We start from the raw sequence: 26,954 nt of genomic DNA on the forward strand, positions 1-26,954 counted from the left end.
GGACACCCTGGCTCCCAATGTCCCTGGCTGAAAGGAGACAAAGAGGGCCTTCGACCTGCGCACCCCCGCCGTCCGCCTGAGATAGATGTGTAAGGTGCGGCCGACGTCCAAACGGTGCCAAAGACACTCCCTATCTCCGGAAGGGGCCAGGCACAAATTGGGCAGAACAATTTCCTGTGCCCTGTGGAAAGAGGTGTTCACCTTTGGGAGAAAGGTGGGATCTAGGCGAAGAACCACCCTATCCTGGTGGAAGTGACAGAGGTCATCTTTGATGGATAGGGTGCCCAGCTCTGAAATACGATGGGCAGAAGTGACCGCCACTACAAAGGCTACCTTAAGGGACAAAAATCTCAGATGAACCAATCTGATTGGTTCAAATGGGGCCCCCGTCATAGCTCTGAGGACCAGGGGAAGATCTCAGGTCAGGAACCTGTGAATAGTTGGGGGCCTGAGATTAGCCGCCCCCTTTAGGAAGTGTTTGACCAGAGGAAATTGGGAGAGAGAAGCAAACCCCACCCCATCCCCCCAGGATGGAAGACAGTGCTGCTACCTGCCGACGCAGAGTGTTGCGTGAAAGGCCATTGTCCAGCCCTTTCTGTAGAAAGTCTAGGACATTGGGAATCGTGGCCCTGGCTGGGTTGATGCCTAGAGTGGAGCCCCATCTGACGAAGGCGGCCCAGGTGGAGTTATAGATGCGGGTAGTTGATGGGTGCCTAGAGGCCTCGATGGTTTGTATGACCTTGGAGGATAGGTTAGCCTTTCTCAGGAGTCCCCATTCAAGAGCCAGACAGACAGATGGAGCCACTGGGGCTCCGGATGGATCAAGACCCCCTAGCGCAAGACGATCTCCTCCCAATGAATCCTCCAAGGACGGGATACTGACAGCTGTACTAGGTCTGCAAACCAGGGTCTATCATGATGACCAGAGCCCTCTCCTTCACCACCTTCCTGAGAGTCCCCGGGATGAGGGGTATGGGAGGGAAAGCATAAAGCAGGTCCGGAGGCCAGTGGCTCCTGAGGGCATCCGTGCTCTCCGCGGTCCGGCTCAGGAAACGGGAAAAGAATCTTGGCAGTTGAGAGTTCGCCGGCGTGGGAGAGAGGTCCACCGATGGAATGCCAAACCTCTGACAGATTATCTGAAAGTGATCTGGGTGGAGCTGCCACTCGCCATTGTCCAGAGTCGCCCAGCTCAGCCAGTCTGCCTGGTGGTTGGACTCGCCTGAGATCTGTTCTGACACGAGAGACATTAGATGTCACTCCGCCCAGGAACCGATCCTCAAGGCCTCTAGCCAGAGCGCCCAAGAATGGGTCCTGCCCTGACGGTTTATGTGGGCCTTTGTGGCAACATTGTCTGTCAGGAGAAGCACATGACAGCCCTTCACCAGGTCTTTGAAATGTAGAAGGGCCAACCGAGCTGCCTTCAGCTCCAACCAATTGATGTTGTATCGGAGGTCTGAGGCAGTCCAACGGCCCTGTGTGAGTCTGGAGTCCATCAAGGTCCCCCAACTGAACAGACTCGCATCTGTGGTGACCGTCACCCTGTCTGGTTCCCAAATTGAGCAGCCCTTCCGTAGGGCTGGGGAGAGCCACCACTTGAGAGATGCCCAGACTGTCACTGGGAGGCGAATGGTCCGAGGGGAGTTGCTCATCCTCCGTCTCTGAAATGGAATGAGGCCCCACTGGAGCGGATGGAGATAAAGTCTGGCCCATGGGATTATCCCAATGCAAGAGACCATCTTGCCAAGTAACTGAGACAAGGTCAGGATGGAAACTGATTGACTTCTGCGAACCTTGTCTGCAAGTTGTCGCAGACTGGTCTGACGGTCTGGGGACAGGTGGACCACCCCTGATGCTGAATTTATGATTGTCCCCAAGTGGAGGATGCGAGTGGATGGGGAAAGATGGATCTTGGGGAAGTTGACTGAGAACCCCAGGGATTGAAGGCACTGGATGGTGAGTTGGAGATGTGTCACTGCCTGTGGGAGGGACCCTGCCTGAACTAGGATATCGACTAGGTAGCATTGGAGTCTCATCGGGATAGTTCATAGGTGAGCCACCAATGCCGCCAGGACCTTTGTGAAGGTGCGAGGTGCCGATGCCAGGCCGAAGGGTAGGGCCCTGTATTGGTAATGCAGGTCCCCTTGTGAAAACCTTAGGTACCTGCGATGGGCTGGCAAGATTGGGATGTGGAGGTAGCCTCTGTGAGGTCCACCGATGCTAGGAAGTCCCCCCTCCGAATGCTCTGCAGAATTGACTTGAGGGAGGACATCTTGAAGTGCCTGTAGACCAGAAAGCGGTTCAGGCGCTTCAGATCTAGAATTGCCCTTCAGCCCCCCCGAACCCTTCGGGACTACAAACACATGGGAGTAGTAGCCCTGACCTCATTCCATAAGGGGAACCATCTCCACCGTCTAGATTTCAAGAAGATGTTTTATGGCCAGATTCATCAGGTGGCGGTGTTCCGGGCACCTGGGAGGAAGGAACAACCTGATTCAGAGGGCTGGAGAGGAACTCCAGTCTTAGGCCGTGACGAACTGTGGATCTTACCCAAGCATCCGAGGTAATCTCGTCCCAAAGATCCGCATGGTGGGACAGACGGCCGCCTATGGGAAGGCTCGGGTTTGCCGAGTCACTTCCCCCTGCGGGAGGGGCAACCGCTTCTTCCCCGAAAGGGCCGCCTAGACTGGTGTTTGAACCTATTACAGTCCTGGTATGTCTGCCGAGGGTACTGTCTGCCTGACCTGAACTACTGATATCTCTGCTAGTGGTCATAATCAGATGCCCTATATGAAGGTCTGCGATAAAGGTGAGTGTGGGCCTCGGTCTTTTTGGCATTCGATGGGAGAACCTTCTTTTTGTCTTTATTCTCGACCAAAAGAGGGACGAGAGCCTCCCCAAGGAGCTTGGGAACCTGTGAAGGGGGCAGCAGCCATGTTCCATTTTGCCTTAGTGTACATCTGCCAGTTATGTAGCCGCAGCAGACGACGGGGTGTAACCGAGGTGGCCAAGGCGCTGGAGGCGAATTTGACTGCGTCCAGGGTCGCATCGGTGGAGAATTGGGCTGCCACCAATATTTTAGTAATATCCTGATGGAGCCACTCATCCTGGATCGGGACATGATTCTGGAGCTGGCGGAGCCACATCATCTTAGTGCGGTTGAAATATGAGGCTGTGGCTGTGGACTTCACGGCCCAGGTGGAAGCATTGAAGTTCTTCCGCAAGGTAAGTTCCACCCGCTTGTCTGGTTTCATCTTATCCGCGGCATCCCCAGAGACCACCGGAGATGAGGAAACCAAAGTTGCAATGGGAGTGTCAATGGATGGTAATTGAAGGAGTTGGGAGAAGGCCTGCTCTACATTATAAAAGTGCCTGTCATTGCTCCCCGGGTTAGCAAAATTTGAGGGTCGAGCCCATTGGTTTTTAACTACCTCCATAAACAGAGGAGGAGCCGGAATCTCCTCCTTGTTGGTGGCTGTGTTGGAAAACATGGCCATATCAGGATCCCTAGAGGGGAGGTACCATAGGATCCCCAGTCCCAATTTTGGTGGTCTTCCTGGCCTTATGTAAAAGGGTCTTGAACATAGCCGGGGGGGAAAGACCTGAGGAGGACGGAGGGTCAGGAGGAATGAGTCCTTGTCGTCCAAGAATCGCATGTCCTGGAGATTGTCATCTCCCAGGATGGACCCTTCACTGACCATGGATGGTGAAGGAGCCCTTTGCTGCTGCAGACCATGTCTATTCTGAGTTTTATAAGAATGGGAGTTCCTCTCCCTTTGGGCAATGCCCCAGGTGATGGCAGCAGAAATAAGTCTCTTAATATTTTCTGGGAGATGCTCTAGATCCTCCATCTCTTCCTGAGAGGAACCTGGGTTCTGAGGTGCTAATCTGCAGGAAGGCTGGTGTGTTCCAGAGGTACCCTCCAGAGGGTCCACCGCCCTTTCCCTTGCAGGATTAGGAGAAACAGAAGGGGAAGGTGATACCCCTTGCCTGGAATAAGCGTGAGTCCTGGATGGGGAGACCGAAGGAGAGGATGGACTGAACCCCCTGGGGGAAGCTGATTAAGTACAGGGAGGCCTGACTGTGGACCTGGAGCGGCTGGGCGATCTGGGCCTAGTGTTTAGGGCCTGCTTCTCGGCCCTGGTGAAGGTCTTCTCCAGCACCTTCTGTCTCCTTGCCTCCTCCCTGGTAATGGCCCTAGAGGGCCGCTGGGCCGCTGTGGGCTGGGTTGCCCCTGCCCTTGACTTGGATCCCAGTCCCCGCTCCTTCCCAGCTGCCCTAGAGGCCTCTGTGGGCCCCTGGAAAACTCCTGGTCTCGCCTCCATTGCCCCACTCACATACAAATGAGGCCTCTGTAGGCCTCGGCGGAGCATGGACCCCCGGGAGCTTCGTGGGCAATGCAGTAATCTGACTTCCCTGTCTGAGGCCTTCTGGCGCCCAATATGGCCTTTAACGGTCCTGCACACGTGGTGTCCAAAATGGCCAACGGAGCTCCGGGCGGTGGCCGCGACCCTGTGGAGGCTGCGACTGGCTCCAAATCGTGTACCGGACTCCCCGCCACTAGGAACAGGTTCTCCCAGCTCAAATTTGCGATGCCACTGCCTATATGCCCTTGCGCTATTGGGTCTAGTAGAAAAACGGCAGCCGTTTGTCTCGGTGCCTCTGCAGGCTCTTCGCGCGCTTCTGCGAGCGGTGGCAATTAAATGGGCTTAAATTGCCTGCATCCTCAAATGAAGCTCCTGAAGCTGCTGTTTGGAGCCCGTCACCTCCGCTGGCCCGGGGATAGATAGCAGAGCTCCAGGCCCATGGAGAGGGAGTGGCGATGCCCCACAGGGCTCTCCCCGACCGCACGGGGCAGATTACTGTCCCTTGGGCCACAGCAATAAATTTGGAATTTTAAACTTAATTTAGAGTCTCCAATAGGTTCAAATTAAACTTATCCAATCAATAACTTAGACAAAAATCCAATTCCTACCTACTATCTCAACAGTGCTTGGACCAAAAGACTGAGAGGGAACTGGGAGATAAGGAGAAGGAAGGAGTATTTAAGAAGCTTCTCTCAGTCTTTGGACCAATCAGGCTTTGAGAATATCCACATGTGACCCCTTCCTCTCTTCCACTGGAAAACGCAGTCGATACTTTTGCCGATGGGTGATCCAAATGGACCTAAACCATCCTGCAGAGATGGTGAACAGGAAGAATACGTCTTGCTGATCTCAGGGACATCGCAAAATCCCTGATCGATCCAAGATAAGTTCTTCAAGCCAGCGACAAAAAATCCAGCCATTAGGCTGATGAAGTAGGGGCGGCTCCAAAACGAAGGATACAGAAAGAGAAAGTTTTTCAAGCTGGTGAGGAATTTTTACCGTTTTAAAAGTGACTGCCTATGAAAAACTTAAAATTAATTTCAATTGGAGATCAGAAGAAATAAGTGGTGGAATTAAATTTGGAATGGTTTTGGACAGTGGGTTATCTTACTTTTTAAATGCTATCTTCACAGATGGAATTTATGCAAGCTTTTAAAAACAAATGGATTAAGTTTTCTTCTTCTTTTTCCTTTTACTATTCTTTATAACCTGTGGACTAAAATTCTCCTCTTTCATTACTGTTGGTGTTTTAACTCATGCAAGAATCTGGCTTTTTTTAACTTGAAATGCAAAAAAGATACAAAAAGAAACAAAGAAAATTGCAATATTGCAACAATAACATTGTTACTCGGAGGCTGGAGGTTTGTGTATTGGAAACAAAACACTTTTACTTTTCTCACTGATTATCCTGGCTTGGCATTTCAAGGTCTCACTGCTTGTTTATAGAGAGTGATAAGAAGAAAAGCATACAGATGTCCTTTTGAAGTATATCTTTAACCAGAGAAAGGTGAAAATAAAACGTTATTGTGAATCTATGCTTAATCTTGTTAAAACCTTCTAAGCTAGAGCAGCAGTGTTTGTTAGCTGGAGATAATGGCACAATTTCAACAGCAGAAAGAAGTTTTGTCTGCAAAAGATATTCTCAGAAATACAGAAATTATCAGATACACGTGAGAGGATAGAGAAGAAGTTGGAAGACTTAGAGCATCTAACAGCAAAATATGATGAAGGAGATGTTTATCAAGTGGAAAAAAGTGGTGGTTAAAATCCTAAAAATCGAAGAGGAAAATGAATATAAAGAAATTAAAATTGCTGATATTTATGGTGATTGGTTTGTCTCTGAAAATGGAAAGAGTGGAATACTGAAAGAGGAATTAAATGGAGGGGAAATCTACTCCAAATGGCAAGATACAGAAGAAGAAAAAACAAAAGAATTTATGGATTTTAAGAGAGAAATTGTATTAGCAATATCATTGATAACACTACCGACAATCAAAGATTAGCTGATTAAGGAAACAGAAGAAGGGCATCGAAATTACATGAGAGATTTTATAAGCAGGGAGTTGCTAAGAGGAGCCCATAAAAAGTTGATTAAGGAGATGATTAGAGGACTGACACCACAAATGGCAGAAGATATGAGACTGTTTTGCTACTGGAAAGATACAGATTGATAGATGGAAGAGTATAATTTAAAACTAGTTAAACTTAGTGAAATTTAGTGACAATAGATATAGTTAAATAAATAAATGATAATGATAATGCATACAACGTGTAGTGTTATGATAAGTAATAATGGGATATGAATATTGAATGGTACCCATGAAAGGAAGATTATAAATCCTTTTGGATTATATATAAAGGTTAATAAAAAAGAACTAAGTTAGATACAATTAAGTCTTGATTATTAGGGGAAAAATGTTGTGATACAGGATATAGTTAAATAAAGGAGGGATAATGATAACAACATATATACAGGTATGGGTACAACATAAGGAAATGTAAATTGTAAACAGTGATTTGGAAAGGAAGATTGGAAAACTTTGTTATTAAATATTATGAATGTTTAGCTAGAATAGGACATAAGGATTCAGTGTTATTGGAGGATTTTAGAAACAGTAAATGAAATGCCAGTATGTGCTTATGTATTAAATCTTGGTATATTTTATGATGAAGGACGTTTAAACAATTATAGTCAAATGAAAATGGAGGTCTGATGATGGTAACATGTATAAATATCTGAATTAAAATACTTGAGTTAATATGAATTATGTTTGTTGACTGTGGAAGAGATGCACGTAAGCCTTTTTGTAACCAACTGATACACTTTCTACAGTATATAAAGAAGGATGTGTTGTGTTTGTTTTGAAAATAAAAAATAAAAAAAATATTTAAAAAAGGCAGCCACATGTGCTGCTGTTGACATTCCAGATGGCTGCCTCAGGAGTGAGAGGGAATAAAGAGAATAGAAGGTTTACTTACTTGGTTTGCTCTCTTGCCTCCACTGCTTTTTCTCTTCCCAGCTCCCATCATCTCGCAGCCAGTTTTCTCATTTAGAGAGCTGCTGCAGTCACAAAGACCGGAAGGGCCACGCGGCAAATGAAAGACAGTGAAGCTTCCAAAAGCAGAGGCAGGACAGCAAAGCAAGGGATACTTTGGGCTGCCAGCTGGTCTCTTTTATTCCTCCTCACTCCTGAGGCAGTTGGGTAGCACAACATGGCAAGGCTTGACCTCCTTTCAGACCTGGCTCTCCTCCACCTCAGGTCCTTTATCCAAGCACCTCAGGTCTTTTATCCAAACTGCGACGAGGCAACTCACTGGTCCGGGGAGCGGACAAGCAGGTGGGTGACCCTCAAGGGAGAGTATGCCCAGACCAGGCACTTTCTCTTGGGCCTCCCTCTCAGAGACGGGCCTGGAAGACAGCCAAGTCTCGCCATGTCCATTCTCCCCACAGCGTTTTGGCCAAGCGAAACAGCCCCCCTCCCCCACAACCGGCCTTACCTTCTTAGGCTAGCTGAAGAATGGCTGCATGGGAGGTAGCTGGGCAAGGAGCAGAGATCAGCGAAGGAAGGCTCACCAGGCAGAAATCAGCTGGGCCGCATGATCGAGGCAAGCAAGGGAACCAGAAAGCAGCATCAGCTATGCCGCAGGCGTGAGTCTAGGTATCGGCCAAGACAGGAGAGGTGAGATAAGGAGTTAGTGGGAGGGGTGGGATGGGGCCAGCCAGTGGTGCAAATTGCTGGTTCTCAGAACTGCACAAAAATTTAACAACCGAACCAGCTGAATTCCACCTCTGAGTGCACTCCAAAATGGAAGATTAGATTGGACCAACAAGTTGAGATCAGATGCATGCAAACTAGAATAGATGAAAGAAAAGAAGCTGAAAAACAAGAAGACCAAAGAATATCTAATTAAGAAATCATTTAGAAACAAGGAAGATCAAGGAATCACTGGAAATAATAAAGCAGCAAATAACTCAGTGGCTTCTGTGTTTCTTTTCCTGACATCAGATAATTTTCTGTGATTGGGGAGGGAATGAAGAGGAGATGGGGGGATGGAATGATCTTGCTACAAAAACTTTATCAAAGGTTTCAGATGATCCTGACACGTGAAGTGAGGAAAATAGAATGCTTTCACTGAAAAGGGAAAAGAGTCCTATATGGCTAATTTTGTTATTTTGCTATCAAATGAGTATTGTTTTATTCTCCAGTCTTTTTTAATCTGTTACATTTTTATTTTGAACTGCAAATGTGAAATCTCAGTCACACTGTGAATCTTATTTCACTTCTCCTACTTTTTTATGTTACAATTTATAGTCATAATTTTAGTTACAGATATAAAAAAGACCTGATACTGTATCCTGCATTTGGGAATCTGAAAATATTTTTTTTCAAACAAAGTTTTTATTGGTTTTACAAATAATTTCAGGGAAAGGGATGGTGGATAAGGTTACAAATTTTGACAGCTACATTATGCAGGAAATGGCACTCCCCCCAATTCTCATAACTTTCACTTATTAATACATTAAGTTGTTACTACTTAGCAATATTTTGTCAGCATATTTTAACCTTTTATCTTCAAATAATTTCAATCTATTTTATATCAAACAGAAAACGTTCTCTGTGTTAGCAATTGCATTGTTTTTCTAATTCACTTTTGTGATCTAAGTTTTCTTGGTGTTGCCTCTTCTTCCCCCACCAGCAAGGCTTCAGCACCTCCCGTGTCCTGTATGTCCCGTGTGGTATCATCAGCTTTTTCCAGGAGGGCTTTGTTTTTTTCCATGAAGGCCTTGGCCTCCTTAGTTGTGTTAATTCTAACTCTAGAGTCCTCCCAGAATATGAGCATACCTTCTGGCATGAGCCATCTGAATCACACCCCTTTCTGGTATAATTTCTTCGCTAAGAGCGAATATTTTTTTCTTTTATCTCTAACTTTTTTGGGGATTTGTTTCAAGATGGCTATTTCTCTATCCTTATATTTTAACACTTGCCCCCTTTGTGTACTCAGAATCTCATCTCTTGTAGTCTTTCTAAGAAATTTAATGTAGACCTCCCTTGGAACATTATGTGTTCTGGCGTATGCTGAGTTTACTCTATAGACCAGGTCAATCTCCCATCCCAGCTGTTGTCTGTCTTTTTTGATATATTCAGCCAGTAGCTTTGTCATAATTCCCCTCAAATCTTCATCATCATCCTCAATTACATTTTGAAATCTAAGGAAAAAAGACATCCTTTCAAACTCCATTTTTATCTGCTGGTTCTCAAGTTCTTGGTTTCCCCTCTGGACCCTCCTCACCTCCCTCCTCATCTCAGCCGTCCCCTCCTCCAAAGCTTCCAATTTTTGCGTATTTTGGGCTGTTCGGTTCTGGCTTTCTCTGAGCTGTTCGTTCATTTCTTTTAGTTGATTCTTCAAGTCCTCTTGTCCCTTTAAAATCTTTTGGAACATCTGTTGGGTCAGGTCCTCCTCAGGGGGCTTGGGCTGCAACAAAGATGTTAGTGTCTGTTGGCCACTGGGGCTGGACGTTGAGGATGTTGGGGCAGAGCCAGCAAAGCCTGGTTTCCCAGGTGATGGTCTTTTTGGTGCCATTATAGTAAGAAGAGCTCAGAAATGTCTGTGTAAAACAATTGTAAAAGTGGATAGCCAAGAGAGATCACAAGGCTGGCAGTCCAGACCAAGAAAGACCTTTTCTAAGGTTTAAATCCAGGCAACAAAATCCATTGTTCCAAGTCCAGAATATAATGTATCAAGAGATATCTCTGAGTGTTCCGGAGACAAAGACAAAATGCCTGCAATTTCTGTGGGTGGAGTCAAATTTCAGAGTACATGAAGACAATGGAAGTGTGCCATCTTGCCTTGCCAGCACCGGGATCAGAAGGCAACAGACCAAAAGTTTTTAAAGTTTTCAAAGGGACAGATCATCACCTCATTTTCACAATTGCAGTAAAATAAATCTGCTGCTTGCTATGAGTGTGATTTCATTCCAGCGCTCTCCCCCCTCCTCCTCCTCCAGGGGCAGAGAGCAGTTTAGAGCCGCTTATCCAAGGGGGGGGAAGATCCCCCTCTCTCCAGTCACACTTCCCAGGAACGGATTGAACGTTCTTTTAAAAAAGCTGGCAGTCTTTTTTTCCCCTCAGTCAAAAAAGGGAATGGGAGGGGAATTTCCACCTCACCACATTGCAGCTGCCGCCTTCAAATCGTCAATCTTGCCCAGCTGCCTCGATGCGAAAGCGCAGAGAAGCGCCTCCCCTTTTGCCTCCTGGTGCCTAGGGCAATGCAGGGAGCCCCCCCATGGCCGCCGACGACACAGGGGACCCCCCGCTAGCCACCCCATCAGCAGGGGCCCCTACGAGGCTCCCTGTGCCCCCCCGATCAGGGGGGAACCCACCAAGAGCGCACAGGGCGAGCAAAGCATGCCCGTCGTGATCCGCAGCCGGAACCGGAAGTCGGGAATCTGAAAATATTATTGAAGATGCAATAAATAAATGAATACATACATAAATCCGTTACACCAATGTCATGTGAATGATCTACATATTTGTAAAACATCATTCTGGCACCAGGAAACCTATATGTTTTATCATTGGTAACCACTAGGGCAGCGATGGTGAACCTTTTTTGGTTCGCATGCCATAAGTGGGGAGCAGGGGGGGCATGTGTGGGCATGCCGCACCCATAATGCAATGTGCGACACCCACCCAGTGCACATGAGTGCACTACAGGCGCTCCCCCCATTTTTTTGCCCTCCCCAGACTTTGGAGGCTTTATAGGAGGCTTTAGGGACCTTAAGGAGGCTTCCCTGAAGCCTCCGGAGCAGTCAAAATGACCCTCCGAGCAAACTGGAAGCCATTGGAGCCTGGGGAGGGCAAAAAATGGCTTTTAAAAAGGGTGAACTCAGCTGGCCAGCACGCGCATGTGCGCTGGCCAGCTGACAGGACAGTGCCTCGCGTTCCCTGACAAATGGCTCCGCGTGCCAGCTGTGGCACACGTGCCATAGGTTCGCCATCCCGGCACTAGGGCCATGAGTAATAAGAACCCAACCCAATCGCAGTTGCTCCAGACGAGGGAATAGCTATTCTGAAATGTTTTTTAGCCTCAGGATAAGGATAACAATAAAAAAGGTACAAGTCAAATAATATATTTAATACATTTAATAATAAATAGTGCAAAATATGATTAGTATTCCTCTTCCTCTCCTGAACCTCTGTAGATATAAAAGGAATAAAAAGATGATATTACAATGTGTTTATAAAACTACATATTCTAGAAAGTAGAATGGACATGTTGCTGCTGGAAGCAGAGAATCAACAATATTGTCACTGTTTGCTTTTCTTACCAGCTTTTCCTACTGGTGCCTATCTTGCTAAGAGCTTTGTGGGTACAACACACTGCCTCATGGGAAGTGAACTCATTTACTGAAGTAGCCCAGTTTCCTGGGTGGGCACAACACATGGAGCCGTAAACTAGCCAACCACATGTTGACCTAGTATCTAAGCGAAGCCAGTTTAAATATGGTTGCTGTGTGGACAATTTGGATCCTGAGAATATTAACAATTCTAGGAGCTGTTCTAAGAGATTCTAACACAGAAGACAGGATGAGAAGCAATTTCAACCACACTCTGGTAGCCCACCTCTCTAAGAGAAAAGGGCTCAATAACCACCCATTGAATCTTCTCACAACAGCTACTTTTAGTCTGGCAGCACCACTTTCTATCTATGAGAGGGATAGGGTAAGAGATAAGGGAAGCCCTAAAGTGAGTAATAAAACAAGATTCCAGAAGCCTCACACTGGCCTTCCAACAAGACCGGGAATAAAACTACCATGCTCCAACTTTTCTTTCTTGACAAACCTGAATGAAATTAATTATCTACAACATTAATAAATGTTATAAGCCACCTGGAATGATATGTGAGTTACGAGGCTGTAAAATTTTGTTTCATAAATAATAAATAAATGAAATGCATGACTATTTCTATGTCTCAGGAAACAAGTATCTGTGAACTAAATGCTGTTTCAATAGGTAGGAAGAATAAAATGGAGGCAACTAATAAACAGAATGCTGTTTATTCCTAATAAAACTGTGTTTGGAAGGATTCTTTCTCTGGCATCCAATTGTAAATTTACTTAAGAGTAAAACACACATTCCCAGGGGTTTATCCGTGAAACTTCTATATATATAAAAAGGATGTATGTATGTTCAAGCATAACTCTGGAACGCCTCGAGCAATTTTGAGCAAACCTAATACACAGATACTTACCTTCTGGAGACAAACACCGTGGGGGTAAGAAACCCCTGGTGTGTGTGTGTGCGTGTGTGTGTGCGCGTGTGTGTGCGCATGCGTGTGTGTGTTCCAGCATAACTTTGGAAATCCTGGGCCTTTAAGGAGAGCGAGTGCAGCATCCTAGAGCGATATTTGTTCGTGATGTAATGGGAGGGGGAAGGGAGCTTAATTAGGTCAGTACAGAGGGCTTCGATTGAGCATGCCATGGCTAAGCAGATTGCCTGCCCCAACTTCACTGTGGTGGCCAGATATCACAGGAAACAGCTTAGGCCTGTGTTCCCAGGATAATCCTTCACCCCAACTCAGGTCTAGGCTTTCCTCAAACAGTAGGCCAAAAGGAGCAAAGGGAGCCTGAGTAGGCCAGTACAGGGGCCTTTGATTGAGCTAACAAGATCGTCCACCCTCACCTCACAGCTTTCCCAGGATTGTCCTTCGCCCCAAATCATTGCACAAAGGATAAGACCACCCCAATCAAGGCGAAACAGGTATGGAGGCCACAGAAGAGGCCCGTCCTATTTCAGCAGGGGTGGAGGAGGTGCAGCATGGCCCAGCTCAGGGATTTATGTTCCAGTCCCATACCCAGTTTGAGAAAATGGTAAAATGGGTAGTGATGGCAGAGGTAGGAGGGTGCTTCTAAATTCCCCAGCTATCCACAGCTCCCGTAGCTGGGATTTGAACAAGGTCCTCAAGGCATTCATGAAAGCACCATTCGAGCCTTTGACCATTGTGTCTTTCAGAGAGCTCTCCTACACAGTCCTGTTCTTGGTTGCAATCACTTTGGCTAGAAGGGTTTCGTAGTTAGGACGTTATGGTCAATCCTAGGTTATGTGTTTTCCATATGAATAAAGTGGTTTTGAGGTTAGATCCTGCCTTCATGGTACATTCCATGAATTCAGCTTTCCACCGGGTACATAACTCTGGAACGCCTCGAGCAATTTCAACCAAACTTGGTACACAGATGACTTACTCTCTGGAAACCAATACTGTGGGGTAAGACACCCTAACACCTCTCAGGGTGTGTCCGGTGTGTGTCCCCGTTTGTTTGTGTGTGTGTGTGTGTGTGTGTGTGTGTGTGTTTCAGCATAACTCTGGAATGCTTGGGCTGCTGAAATGAAAAGGACTGAATTATATCTATACTGTCAACTCACCAGTGACGTGCGGTGAGGTTTATGGCTGGTGAGGCACTGACACAGTGCTGGGTTTCAAATATTTTTAGACTTGTGGACTTCAACTCCCAGAATTCCACAGCCAGGCATGCTCAGTTCCAATTTAAAGCGACAGCATTTGTTTTTCTCCTTTGCTCCTTCTTTCTTTTTCTTTTTCTTCTCCTTCCCCTCCTTCCTCCCTCTCTCCCTTCCTCCCCCTCTCTCAAACACACACACACACACACACACACACACACACACACAGAAGTTGGATTGGACTATCTCTCCTACCCCTTCCCTCTCTCACTCACTCTCAAACAAACCCCCCCACACACAAAAGTTGGATTGGATATCTTTTCCAGTGGCTTGAAAGCAGCTCCTCTGCCATCCCCCCCCCAATTCCCCAGCTGCCTTTCCCAAACACCTCCACCATTGCAAATGCAGCCTGCTGTCTGGGTGGGAAATGCCTGGAACACAATAAAGCCCACCCACCACCTCCTGGGGTGAGAGGAGAGGCAGAGAAGCCGGAGGGGAGCCGAGCCGAGCCTTCCAAAAGAAAGAGGCTGGGGGGAAGTGTGTGTACTACAGCATGGCTCTTTGCCTGGCTTCCTGCCTCCTCCTGTGGTCTCCTCAGTGCTCACTTGTGCTCTCCCTCCCCAAGTGTAGTTTGATTGCAGGTGGAGCCACGTTGCCTTTTCAAACTTGTAATCAGTGAAGCTGGGCTAGATTTTTATATAGTTTTATCCAGCTGTGTGTGTGTGAGAGAGAAATGAATGGGGGCCTGGGGAGGAAGTCACTACACTTGGGGAGGGAGAGCACCAGTGAGGTTAAGCAGAGTTGATTGCAGGTGGAGCCACGTTGCCTTTTCAAACTTGTAATCAGTGAAGCTGGGCTAGATTTTTATATAGTTTTATCCAGCTGTGTGTGTGAGAGAGAGAAATGAATGGGGGCCTGGGAAGGAAGTCACTACACTTGGGGAGGGAGAGCACCAGTGAGGTTAAGCAGAGTTGATTGCAGGTGGAGCCACGTTGCCTTTTCAAACTTGTAATCAGTGAAGCTGGGCTAGATTTTTATATAGTTTTTTCCAGCTGTGTGTGTGTGAGAGAGAAATGAATGGGGGCCTGGGGAGGAAGTCACTACACTTGGGGAGGGAGAGCACCAGTGAGGTTAAGCAGAGTCATCCACGGTGAGGCAGCAACTAGCTCAGCTTTTTCCTTTTACTTTTTTTTTTCATGATGAGAGTGGTGAGGCTGTGCCTCACCTGCCTCACCTGACTGCACGTCACTGCAACTCACAGTACTTTTGACAGTGATAGCGCACATTTTGGATTCAAGTTCTGTTAAGATACAGCCTGTATTGGCTTAAAATGACTTTTACTGAACAGCACAGTGGAGTTGCCCTGGTAACGGCTTCTCAGTACTCCACAAGGAAGCTCTCTCTAATACAAGATTCAGATAAATACATACCTGAGGTACGTCGGGTTATCAGCTAATTGATTATAAAGGTCAGGATATATATTTTTGTGCAAAACCCAGAATTATAGCAGGCAGAACATAATACTATATTACATACTGAGATATTTTAATGAGTCCTTTGAGTTTCTGTTTGTTTGTTTGTTTTTCACTTCCTTCTTTTTTTCAACAGCCCTGCCATTTTTTCTTTAGTTTGTCAATTTAGCCTCATTTCGCACCTTGCAGTACTTTCTCTCCTGAGTACGGCTAATTAGAGACTATAGAAAAAGCGCAGAGGAGAGCAACCAAGATGATTAGGAGACTGGAAACTAAAACATATGAAGAAAGGTTACAGGAACTGGGCATGGCTAGTCTAGTGAAGAGAAGGACCAGGGGAGACATGATAGCAGTGTTCCAATATTTGAGGGGCTGCCACAGAAAGAAGGTCAAGCTATTTTCCAAGGCACCTGAAGGCCAGACAAGGAATAATGGATGGAAACTGACCAAGGAGAGATTCAATCCAGAAATAAGGAGGAACTTTCTGTCAGTGAGAACAATCAAGCAATGGAACAGCTTGCCTTTGGAAGTTGTGGAAGCTTTATCACTTGAGACTTTCAAGAAGAGATTGGACTGCCATTTGTCAGAAATGGTGTAGGGTCGGCTGCTTGAGTGGGGGGTTGAACTAGATGACTATGAGGTCTCTTCCAACTCTGTTAATCTGTTAGTAAGATGCAGTTTTGCAAGTTAACTCTGCCCACAGCCAAGAGTTACATCCTGATCGGCTCAAGGTTGACTCAGCCTTCCATCCTTCCAAGGTCAGTATTGCCCCAACATTATTGCTCTCATATTGTTGGGAGTGTTATTCTGATACTATAAACAGCTCAGAGAGTGCTGTAAAGCACTTTAGGGTGACAGAAATCTAAGTGCCATTGCTTTTGCCAAATCTTTTGCAAGATACTTGCTTCTTTGCCAGAAAACAGCAACTGACTTCTAAATCTACATTTCCAGATTCTATTAAGCCAAGCTAATATAAAAACATCATTATATATTTTAGCATACATTGGAAAATATATGATCTCCTGAACTGGATATATTAAGAAAATCTGGAATGTTGTGTATTCATGTGCAAATTCTTATATTCCCTTCCCAAATTGCAGTATTGCTAGCTAGATTTTGTCTGAGCAGATCTAGATCTAATTTTTCATATCCAAAAATATTCCTTTGCTTTGTATGTCCTGAATTCTAGCAAAGCATTCTAGGAAAAATACTCCATTCCTTCTTTATACAGTTTATCCAATTCAATTAGAGAGTACTAGTTTTATTGTTTTATATTTTATTTTAGATTCAATGCAATTTTAATTATATCATGCTCTAGCAGAGGGCTTTATTAATTTATCAAGCATTTCTGTTTCTAAAAAGAGCCATTTGTCCATAAGTTACTGCAGGTTTTCTGACTATTCTTCAAAGAGTAAATATAGGATCCAATTTAAATACAAATGCAAAACAAAACTGAAAAAGCCTCCAATCTGCTAGAATCAGCTAGATAGAAAAATGATAGGAAATTTCATCCACATATATGCAACAGACATACAATCAATATGAAAGGAGGATCGGCTCCCTTTGGTAATAGATGTTCAGTACCCCAGAACTGGAAAAGATAAAAAGTTTTTGCTCTTTTCTAGTTTTTCTCCTTCCTTTTCCTATTTCCTACTAGAACTATTTCTTTGTACTGTTGAACAATGAAATAGGATGGTGAGATTATCAGATATTTTACACATGAAGTATTCTTTAAATGTGGATTTCAAATGCATTCTGAACTTCTTCAAACATTCTTAAAGAGAAATACTCCTGAGTTACATACTGAAGCTACTTACCTTTTCTTTGAAGTACCTTCAGTTCCTTTTTCTTCTTCTGAAGCCCTGGTCAAAAGAAAAATTAAAAGCAGAATTTAAGTATTATTCTGGCAGCAGTTGAATATTTTATCTTCACTTGGTCAGCTTAGCCTAGTCATTTATCTGTTTATTTATTTGATTTAATTGTCACCCATCTTTCCTAAGCAACCCTGAGGGCTTATGGCATAAAAGATAAATATTTCTAAGATTAAAAAACTACTATATATCAAAGGCAAAGTTAATACATAAGGATAACTAAAATATAGACTTCCGGTGGTGCCGCTGTCCTTGGAAGACGTTCCCTTGGGAACACCAGCCCGTGTTTGAGTAACAAGCGGCTAGGATAGCATAAATCAGCTGTCCAGCAGTTTGAAAATCTCCCCCTCGAAAAAATGGGGGGAGGTGAGCACTCTGGCAGAGGGAAGAATCGCCCAGTGGCCCCAGAAGCAATTCTGTGGCGTGAAAGGTGTGAGCTCCCTAGGAAGCCTGACAATCTCCTCATCACGGGACGCTTCTGCATTTGCAGAACAAAAGGCAGCGTCCACACCAGCAACTTCAAGTTTATTTTACATCTGAATGAGAAGCAGGCAGAGCAAACCAGGAGGTCAACAAATGCAAGTACCAGCCTTAACTCTGTAGATTATATCTCTTTCTTTAAACTTAAAAGGGACTTTTCAAAAAAAATGGCGCCGGAGGAACAAAGGGTGTGTTGAAAATGAAAGTGAAGTGGGAAACTGATTAGCACTTGTTAAGTGCCTGTTAGTGTGGCCGACAGACTTCAAAGAATATTTGGACTTTCTGGACTGAATAAGTTGGCTGTTTGAAAGCCTGATCTAAATATTTTGAAATGGCCTCTAAAACAAAATTCAATACTTCAAAGAGTGCGGGGAGTTCACCGGCCCAAACTTCAAAGCTACAAACTTTATTACCTCCGGTGGAAACACGATCACAAACCCTGACACTGGAGGCTCTACAAAATAATTTACAAAACGCACTAAAAGAACAGGCAGTTGCCTTGGAGGGGAAAATTACAAGTGCCTTTAAAGATGTCTCTGATGAAATATCTGGAATTAAGGATTTAATCCAAACACGTAACCAAGAGATAAGGGAGGATATACTTGAGGCACTTAAAGGATTATTTGGCTATGTGGCATCTCTCAATGAGAAGGTGGAAGAAATTAATGAGGCTAATACAAAGCTGGATAACAAACTTGTGGAGGCACAAATTAAAATTGATAAGTCAGAGGCAGAGCTTATGATGATGCAATATAAGACAATGGAATTTGCCCTGATGATAAGGGTGTTGAAGGAACATGCTCAAGAAGACTTAAGAGAGATTTTTGCTGACGCTCTGGTCCAATTAACTGGAGAGCCAAAGGCCGAATGCCTCTGGCAAATGGACAAAATTTACCGCGTTAATTCATGGATTGCTAGACAAAGACAACTGCCAAGAGATATCGTAATTTATTTTGTTACGAACTACAAGGAATTAAGATTAGGCACTACGAATATAGAGTGAGAGCATTTGCGGATGACTTGGTTGTAACTTTAACTCAGCCCGGGGAATCAGTTATAGGTCTAATGAATATAATTAACCAATATGGTCAAGTATCTGGGTTCAAAGTAAATCTAGGGAAGACAAAGATGATAGCTAAAATTATGACTCCCCAAAAAAAAATTAGAAAGAGTAATAGGATGTGAGATAGTAAAAAAGGTTAAATACTTAGGAATTTGTATTACAACTTCAAATGGGAAATTATATAAGTACAATTATGAACTATTATGGCATAAAATACAGGGAGAATTGAATAAATAGAAAAAATTACAATTGTCTTTGCTGGGAAGGATAGCAGCAGTTAAAATGAATGTCTTGCCCCAGTTTCTATTCTTCTTTCAAATGATACCAATACTTTAAGATGCAAATTTGGAAGAATGGCAGAAAGGTATTAACAACTTTGTTTGGGCAGGAAAGAAACCGAGAGTAAAACTTAAAATAATGCAAGATATACGTGAAAGAGGAGGCTTAAAAATGCCCAACTTAAAATTATACTATGAAGCAGCAGTTTTAGCAGCAATTAGAGATTGGATCAACTTAACAGAGGATAGAATATTGAATATTGAGGGTTATGATTTGCTATATTGCTGGCATGCCTACTTAATATATGACACGAAGGTTGATAAGATCTTTAAAAGCCATATTTTAAGGAATGCCTTACTGCGTGTTTGGAAAAAATATTAATATAAGTTAAACAACAAAATACCTATCTGGGGGGTGCCTAGACATGCTATAGAGAATATAAGTATAGAATAGAAACAAGATCTAACTACATATGCAGAACTCCTAGTATGGATAGAGGTGCGCTGCAGCTGAAATCTTTGAATGTATTAAGAGACAAAAGGATAATTCAAACTTGGTTCCAGTATGGTCAGTTACAGGCTAGATGGAAAAAAGACCAGAAACTTGGTATTATCCAAAGTGAAGATAACTTGATAAAACAAATTAGGGATCAGGGTCCAATGCATATAAAAAGGCTGTACAATGTATTGATAGAAATAGACTCAGAAACAGAATTAGTTAAAGATTGTATGATAAAATGGGCACAAAATTTTGAGCAACCAATAATGATGGAAACATGGGAAGATATTTGGGTAAGAAATGTAAATTTTAGGACTTCCGGTTCCGGCGGCTGACGGCGACGGGCAACTTGTTGCTCGCTCCGGCTCCCCAGTGGGCTTCCCCACTTCTTCGGGAGCACAGGACGCCCCGCAGTGGCGTCCTGCTGGAGGGGCGGCACTGCGGGGGATCCCTGGATCGGCGGCGGCTGGCGGGAGGTCCCCCGCCTCACCCAAGGCACTGGGGAGCAGATCGGAGGACACGTGGGCGTCTTCGCTGAGAGGCTGTGCGGAGAAAAAGAAAACTGAAGGATGCGGCGGCGGAGCGGTGAGGTGTAGACTCCCTCCATCCCCATTACTAATTTAAAAACTCGTCAGTTGTGCAAACTTTTTTTTCGGTTTGACTTGGAGAGGCGCGGCTGGAGGGGAGGGGGATTTCCCCCCCTCGGACAAGCGGCTGGAAACAAGTGTGCTCTCAGCCCCAAGGGAAGGAGGAGGGAGAGAGCCAAACCAAAGATGCCACACCCTAACTAAGTGGATTTTCGGACTTAAACCTATAGAATAATGAGATCTGGAAGCTTTGGGATTTTTGAACAAGATGGCACACTTCCGTTGTCTTCATGAAATGTGAAACTTGACTCCACCTTCCAAACTTCAGGCTTCCGGTCTTTGTCTCCGTGCTACCTGGATAACTCTCTTGTTGATTGTTTGCCTTTGAACTCCTTGGAGTGAAAAACTTTTGCTCATCTGCGAGGGTGATTAGAAAATCCCCCTCTGCCTGGACTCTCTGTCTCCTGGACTCTCTTGGCTGTTCTACCCCTCTGACTGATCCTTCTTTATACTGACTGGACTCTTTACTTCATAAACAATGGCATCTAAAAGACCACCTCCTGGAAAGTCAGGCTTTGCTGCCTCTGCCCCAACATCTGCAACCTCCAGTCCTAGCATACAATCAACGTTAACAGCCTTCAAACAACCTAAATCTACGGACCTGGAGTTTCATCAAATGTTTCAACAAATTCTACAGGGACAAGAGGAAATAAAGAGACAGCTGAAGGAGATGAAAGAAGAAATTAAAGAGAACCAGGATAAAATTAATAAGAACTCACAGAGACTGGATCTTTTGGAGGATGGGGCGGCTGAGATGAGGGGGGGATAGAGGGTGTGCAGAAGGGAAACAAAGAACTTGACACCCAACAAATGAAAATAGAGTTTGAGAGAATGTCTTTTTATCTTAGATTTCAAAATGTGATGGAGACAGATGATGAAAACATAAGGGACATCATGACAAACATCTTGGCTGAGTATATTCAGAAGGAGAAACAACAGATGGGGTGGGAAATAGACCTGGCTTATAGAGTAAACTCAGCTTATGCTAGAACACACAATGTTCCCAGGGAGGTACACATTAAATTTCTTAGGAAAAGTACAAGAGATGAAATCCTGAATGCACAAAGGGGGCAAGCCTTGACATATAAAGATAAGGAGATAACCATCCTGAAACAGATCCCCAAGAAAGTGAGGGAAAAAAGAAAACACTATTCGCAACTGGCGAATAAACTATACCAGAAGGGGGTGTGGTTTAGATGGTTGATGCCTGAAGGTATGTTAATATTCTGGGAGGAGACAAGAGTTAGGATTAATACACCCATAGAGGCACAGGCCTTTATGGAGAAAAATAAACTGCTCCTAGAAAAACCAGATGACTCTTCAACAGACATACAAGACACGGGAGGGGCTGGAGCTCTGCCAGCGGGGGGAGATGGGGCCACAACAAGAAAGCTCAGATCACAACCATAACTTCGTATCGCTCCTGATGGGTTTTTTAATTTAGTAATTTTATTTAAGGGGATTTTAACTTGTGTTTTTAATTGTCTTTCACTTATAAGTCAACTCTCCTCCATGCACATATGTATATGTCTCTGTTCTTTTTGTATATATGTTTGTCTTATGTGTATTTTTATTTGTTTTGATTGTACGCCGCCCCGAGTCCTTCGGGAGAGGGTTGCGGCTAATCAAATAAAAATTATTATTATTATTATTATTATTATTATTATTATTATTATTACACAAATGAGTAAGGAAAGCCATCTGATATAAACTGATCGAAATTACCAATTGAATTTACCACACTGACTACATGTTATTACAGCAAGATTGTAGGTGGCGCAATACTGGAAGAAGGAAGAGTTGCCCACTATTCAAGAATGGACGTTAAAAGTAGTAAACTTAGCAGAGATGGCTAAAATTTCAGCATATTTGAAAGATCATTCGGATGAGAAGTACAAGCTGGATTGGACAAGATGGATTGACTATATTCAAAACAAATACCAGACTAAAAAAATTCAGTTAGCTTATGAATGAAGGCATAAAGGACACTACAATTTATTCAAAGTTAGTTTAATAAAGGGGGAGTTAAAGCACAAGTATAGTAATATGTTAAAATTAGTTAGCTTATCTTAGCGTATGGTTGTTAAATGTTTATACCCTGTATTTTGCTCTGGGAGGTCGGGGGGAGGAAGGGCAGGAAGAGGGAAGGGGTGATAATTGTAAAATTTATTGAAAAAAAATTAATAAAAAAAAGATAACTAAAATATAAAAGTTGGGGAGAGATGGATGTACAGTGGAAGAGATGTGGGTTTGTCTCTTAATTCACCAACCACCTCGAGTGAGATGCTCCCCAGTTGGGGCCCCTAGCCATCGGCCAGAGCCAGGCCTTCAGTCCTTATGGAAGGTCAGAAAGGTGGGAGCTGATTTCACCTCAGGAGATAAGATGTTCCAAAGGGGGAGGGGCCACAGCAGAGGTGGTCCTTCTCCTGGACTCTGCCAGCCCAAATTCCTTGACTGTCAGAGCTTGCAGCTTGTCTCTTCTGCTGGCATGCGGGTGGAGGGTGGGGTGGCTTCAATGCGGTGAGACTGTTCCTCAAGTAACCTGAATCTATGTCATGTAGGTCTTTAAGGATAATAACTAATACTCTGAACTGCATCCCCAAGCAAACCAGCAACCAGTGCAGTTCATAGAGCAGTGGTGAAACAGGGCCCGCAAGAACTGTGTGTGTTGCAGCAGCACTTGCACCAGTAGACACTTGTATGTAAGCTTGCTTCTTGTATGGTCCGCCATGCCCTGGATCTACATTTTAGTCCTTTCTTTTCAAATACTACTGCCATTAGGCTTGCAAAAAGATGTCTTTAATCTCACCGTGTGGTCTTTTCTGTTGGGTTTGGAGGAAAGTCAACTTCATATTTAAGCCTTCTTATTCAAGCCCCGCCCAAGTTGGAACATACTTTGCAGGTAAATGAATTTGTGGCAGAAGAGGTCAACAATGCACACATTAAATTTTAATTTTGCTCCTGGGGGTATTGATTTTTTTCCAGTTTTGTGTGAAGGCAATCCTGGCTGCAGTGAGTATGTGTATGATTATGTATTGAGATTGTTTGTCCATTTTTTGATCCAGCAGTCCTAATAAGAATGTTTCTGGTTTGAGTTCCATTTTTCGCTCAGTAATTTCTTCTAACCACTTCTGAATTTTGCACCAGTATTTCCTTGTGATGGGGCACGTCCACCACATGTGATAGAATGTTCCAGGCTTGTGGTTGCATCTCCAACAATTAGGGGATAAATTTGGGTACATTTTAACCAATCTTGCTGGAGGCAAATGCCATCTATAAAACATTTTATAGAGATTTTCTTTGTAAGCTACTGCCGTCGTAAATTTATAACTTCTTTCTCACAGTTTATTCCATTTTTCTAACTCTATATTATGGCCAAAATTTCTTCCCCAGCTAATCATTGTCTCCTTTACCGTCTCTTCCTCCATTTTATATTTTAAAAGAAAGTTATATAATCTAGTGATCATTTTTCCTCCTGTTCCAAGTAATATTTTATCTAATTCCACTTGTGTCTCATATATTCCGTATTGTTCCCAATCTTTTTAAAATCTTGTTTTAATTTGTAGGTAGGGCTACCATTCCATATTTATTCCCTGTGCTTTCAGATCTTGTACTGATTTTAATTCTCCTTTTTCATCTAAGAGGTCTGCATATCTTACCATTTTACTAAGGTCTATAGCAGTGATGGCGAACCTTTTTCGCCTCGGGTGCCAAAAGCACATACGTGCGCGCTATCACACGAACTCGAGTGCCGACCCACATAACGTAATGTCCCCGCTCACCTGTGTGGACCGTGCATTTTTGCACAAGGCTTCCTCGCCACTCCCTGCTCTGGCTGCTTCCCCTTGGCTAACACCCAGTGAGGGGAGAAGTTGCTCTGCCACTAACGGGCAGAGATTGGGGTGGGGGTGGGGGGATGCTCAAGTGTGCTCCTGTGTCAAAAAACCTTCCCTTATCATTCTCCTGTGTAAAGATTGGGCCCTTTTTACAATGGCAGGTGTGAGTCCAGTTGCTAAATTCTCCCCTTCTATTAAAGAGGATCCTGGGCACTACAGTCAATAGACAAATGAGGAAGGGAGCTGTTGGCACAGGGAAAAGAAAAGCAGCAAGAAAAGAAGAAAAAACAGCTTTTTCCCCTCAAGGTGGCTGCTCTGTTCCCCCCCCTCCCCCGTGCTAGCACAGAGGATCCTGCCTGGTCCCTGCAATCCAAAGGGAAATGAGGAAGAGACCAATCTGCATGAGGGAAAGACAAGTAGCAAGGAAATAAGGAAAAGCAGCTTTTTCCCCCTCAAGGTGGCTCCTCTGTTGCCCTTTTCTCCATTTCAGCACCACTCCATGGAGCCTGCCCCACCCCCCATCGCCCAGGTCCTCGCTTCTCCCAAGCATTTCTTTGCCTATTTAATTTCCCTCCATAGCATTTTTCCATCGTGTTTCTTGCCGTTTTGGACAGGAAAACAAAGTTTGTGGGACTAAAAAAAACTCCTTTCAATCAATCAATTCCAACTTTGCGAGATCTCTTCCCCCTCCCCAAGTTGTAATTGATTGAAGTTTTTTTTAGTCCCACAAACTTTGTTTCTCTGCACACAATGGCAAGAAACGCGATGGAGCTGGAAATCAGGTAGGCAAAGAAATGTTTGGGAGAAGCGAGGACCTGGGCGATGGTGGGTGGGGCAACCTCGATGCCCTAGCACTGAAATGGAGAAAAGGGCAACAGCAGCCACGTTGAATGAAAGAAGCCTCTTCTTTCCTTACTAGCAGGGGGGAGGGGGGAACACAGCAGGCAGCACGGGGGAAAGAAGCCTCTTTCCTTGCCGCTTGTCTCCCCCGTGCTGGCAGCTCTCTCAGCGATCGGGCAGGATCCTTTTTAGTAGCAGGGGGGAGGGGGGAACACAGCAGGCAGCACGGGGGAAAGACAAGCGGCAAGAAAAGAGGCTTCTTTCACTCGTGCTGGCAGCTCTCTCCCTGTGGATTCAAGCGATCGGGCAGGATCCTTTTTAGTAGCAGGGGGGAGGGGGGAACACAGCAGGCAGCACGGGGGAAAGACAAGCGGCAAGAAAAGAGGCTTCTTTCACTCGTGCTGGCAGCTCTCTCCCTGTGGATTCAAGCGATCGGGCAGGATCCTTTTTAGTAGCAGGGGGGAGGGGGGAACACAGCAGGCAGCATGGGGGAAAGACAAGCGGCAAGAAAAGAGGCTTCTTTCACTCGTGCTGGCAGCTCTCTCCCTGTGGATTCAAGCAATCGGGCAGGATCCTTTTTAGTAGCAGGGGGGAGGGGGGAACACAGCAGGCAGCACGGGGGAAAGACAAGCGGCAAGAAAAGAGGCTTCTTTCACTCGTGCTGGCAGCTCTCTCCCTATGGATTCAAGCGATCGGGCAGGGTCCTTTTTAGTAGCAGGGGGGAGGGGGGAACACAGCAGGCAGCACGGGGGAAAGACAAGCGGCAAGAAAAGAGGCTTCTTTCACTCGTGCTGGCAGCTCTCTCAGCGATCGGGCAGGATCCTTTTTAGTAGCAGGGGGGAGGGGGAAACAGAACAGCCAGCAGGAGTGAAAGAAGCCTCTTTCCTTGCCGCTTGTCTTTCCCCGTTCCGGCAGCTCTCTTTGCATTGGGCTGTTTTTCGCCCTTTGGAGGCTTCAGGGAATCCTCCGGAGATTAAAAAAAACTATCGAAAATCAGCTGGCCAGCGGGTGCATGCGCACTGGAGCTGACAGAGCAATGCCTCGCGTGCCCTCAGAAATGGCTCCGCGTGCCGCCTGTGGCACGCGTGCCATAGGTTCGCCATCACGGGTCTATAGTATATGGATATGTCATTGCCTCCATGGTTGATAACCAGCTTGGGATTTTCAGGTAGTGGTTTTTTTTTATTTTTCCCCAGACCCCAAACAGAGCATCCCTTACTATATGTCTCTGAAAATAGGAATGGGATTTAGTCTTTCCCTCCCACAGGAAGCCATGCCAGCCTAGTTGGAGACTGTGTCCTTCTAGCATAAGGATTCTTTTATTTTTTAATTGGATCCAGTCTTTTAACCATGTTAGGGCTACCACCTGGTAATATAGCTCCCAATCTGGGAGTCCAAAGCCGCCTTTGTTTCTACTATCTTGTAGAAGTTTGTATTTAATACACGTTTTTTTCCCTGACCAAATAAATTTGGATACCATTTTATTTAGTTGTTTGAATTTTTTTTTTGCTAATTTAATTGGTATTGTTTGAAAAAGATAGAGTAATTTGGGTAGTATATTCATTTTGATTGTTGAGATTCTGCCAATTAGTGATATCTGTAGTTTAGTCCAATTGTCCAAATCTTTTTGTATCTGTCATAGCAGTTTGTTGTAATTATCTTCTTTTATTGTAATACATTTTGCTGATAGCCATATTCCCAAATATTTAATTTTCTTGGCCCTCGAAATTCCTCTTTATTTATTTTAAGGCCTGCCACTTTACCGAATTGGTTTATATCCTGTAATAGTTTTAATCCAGTTTCTAGGGCTCCCTCTATGATAAATGCAAGATTGTCTGCAAAGACCTGCATTTTATATTCCTGTGTTCTAATTTTCAGTTTATTTATGTCATTATTTTGCCTGATTTGTGATATCAATGTCTCTAATGAGAGGATAAATAACAGCGGGGATAGCGGGCATCCCTATCTTATCCCTTTGGTAATGCTGAAGTCTTCTGTTGCTTCTGTTGGTCTTACCTTTCGATTCCAGGCTGTGGGGCTCACAAAGGTAAGTCCTGCACTCGGCCAAAGAGTGGGCGGGGCGATGTGGGCAGGGCACCATCGTGGTCCTGCACATGCTGGATCAATGGCTTGGCAGGAAGCATGT

General features: G+C 44.7%; 1 protein-coding gene across 1 annotated transcript in view; it reads right to left on the minus strand.

Moving 5' to 3' along the window:
* LOC309400964 (pleckstrin homology domain-containing family M member 1-like) overlaps window positions 1-9,675 on the minus strand; it is a 77,474-nt gene extending 67,799 nt beyond the window's left edge. Inside the window, exon 1 of the mRNA XM_081969781.1 lies at window positions 9,657-9,675. The gene's annotated coding sequence lies outside the window, so the exon portion shown is untranslated. The remainder of the gene's footprint in view (window positions 1-9,656) is intronic.
* Between the last annotated feature and the right edge of the window lie 17,279 nt (window positions 9,676-26,954).

This window comes from Natrix helvetica (genome assembly GCF_964273705.1).
Source record: "Natrix helvetica genome assembly, chromosome: Z".
In the NCBI taxonomy this organism is placed as follows: domain Eukaryota; kingdom Metazoa; phylum Chordata; class Lepidosauria; order Squamata; family Natricidae; genus Natrix; species Natrix helvetica.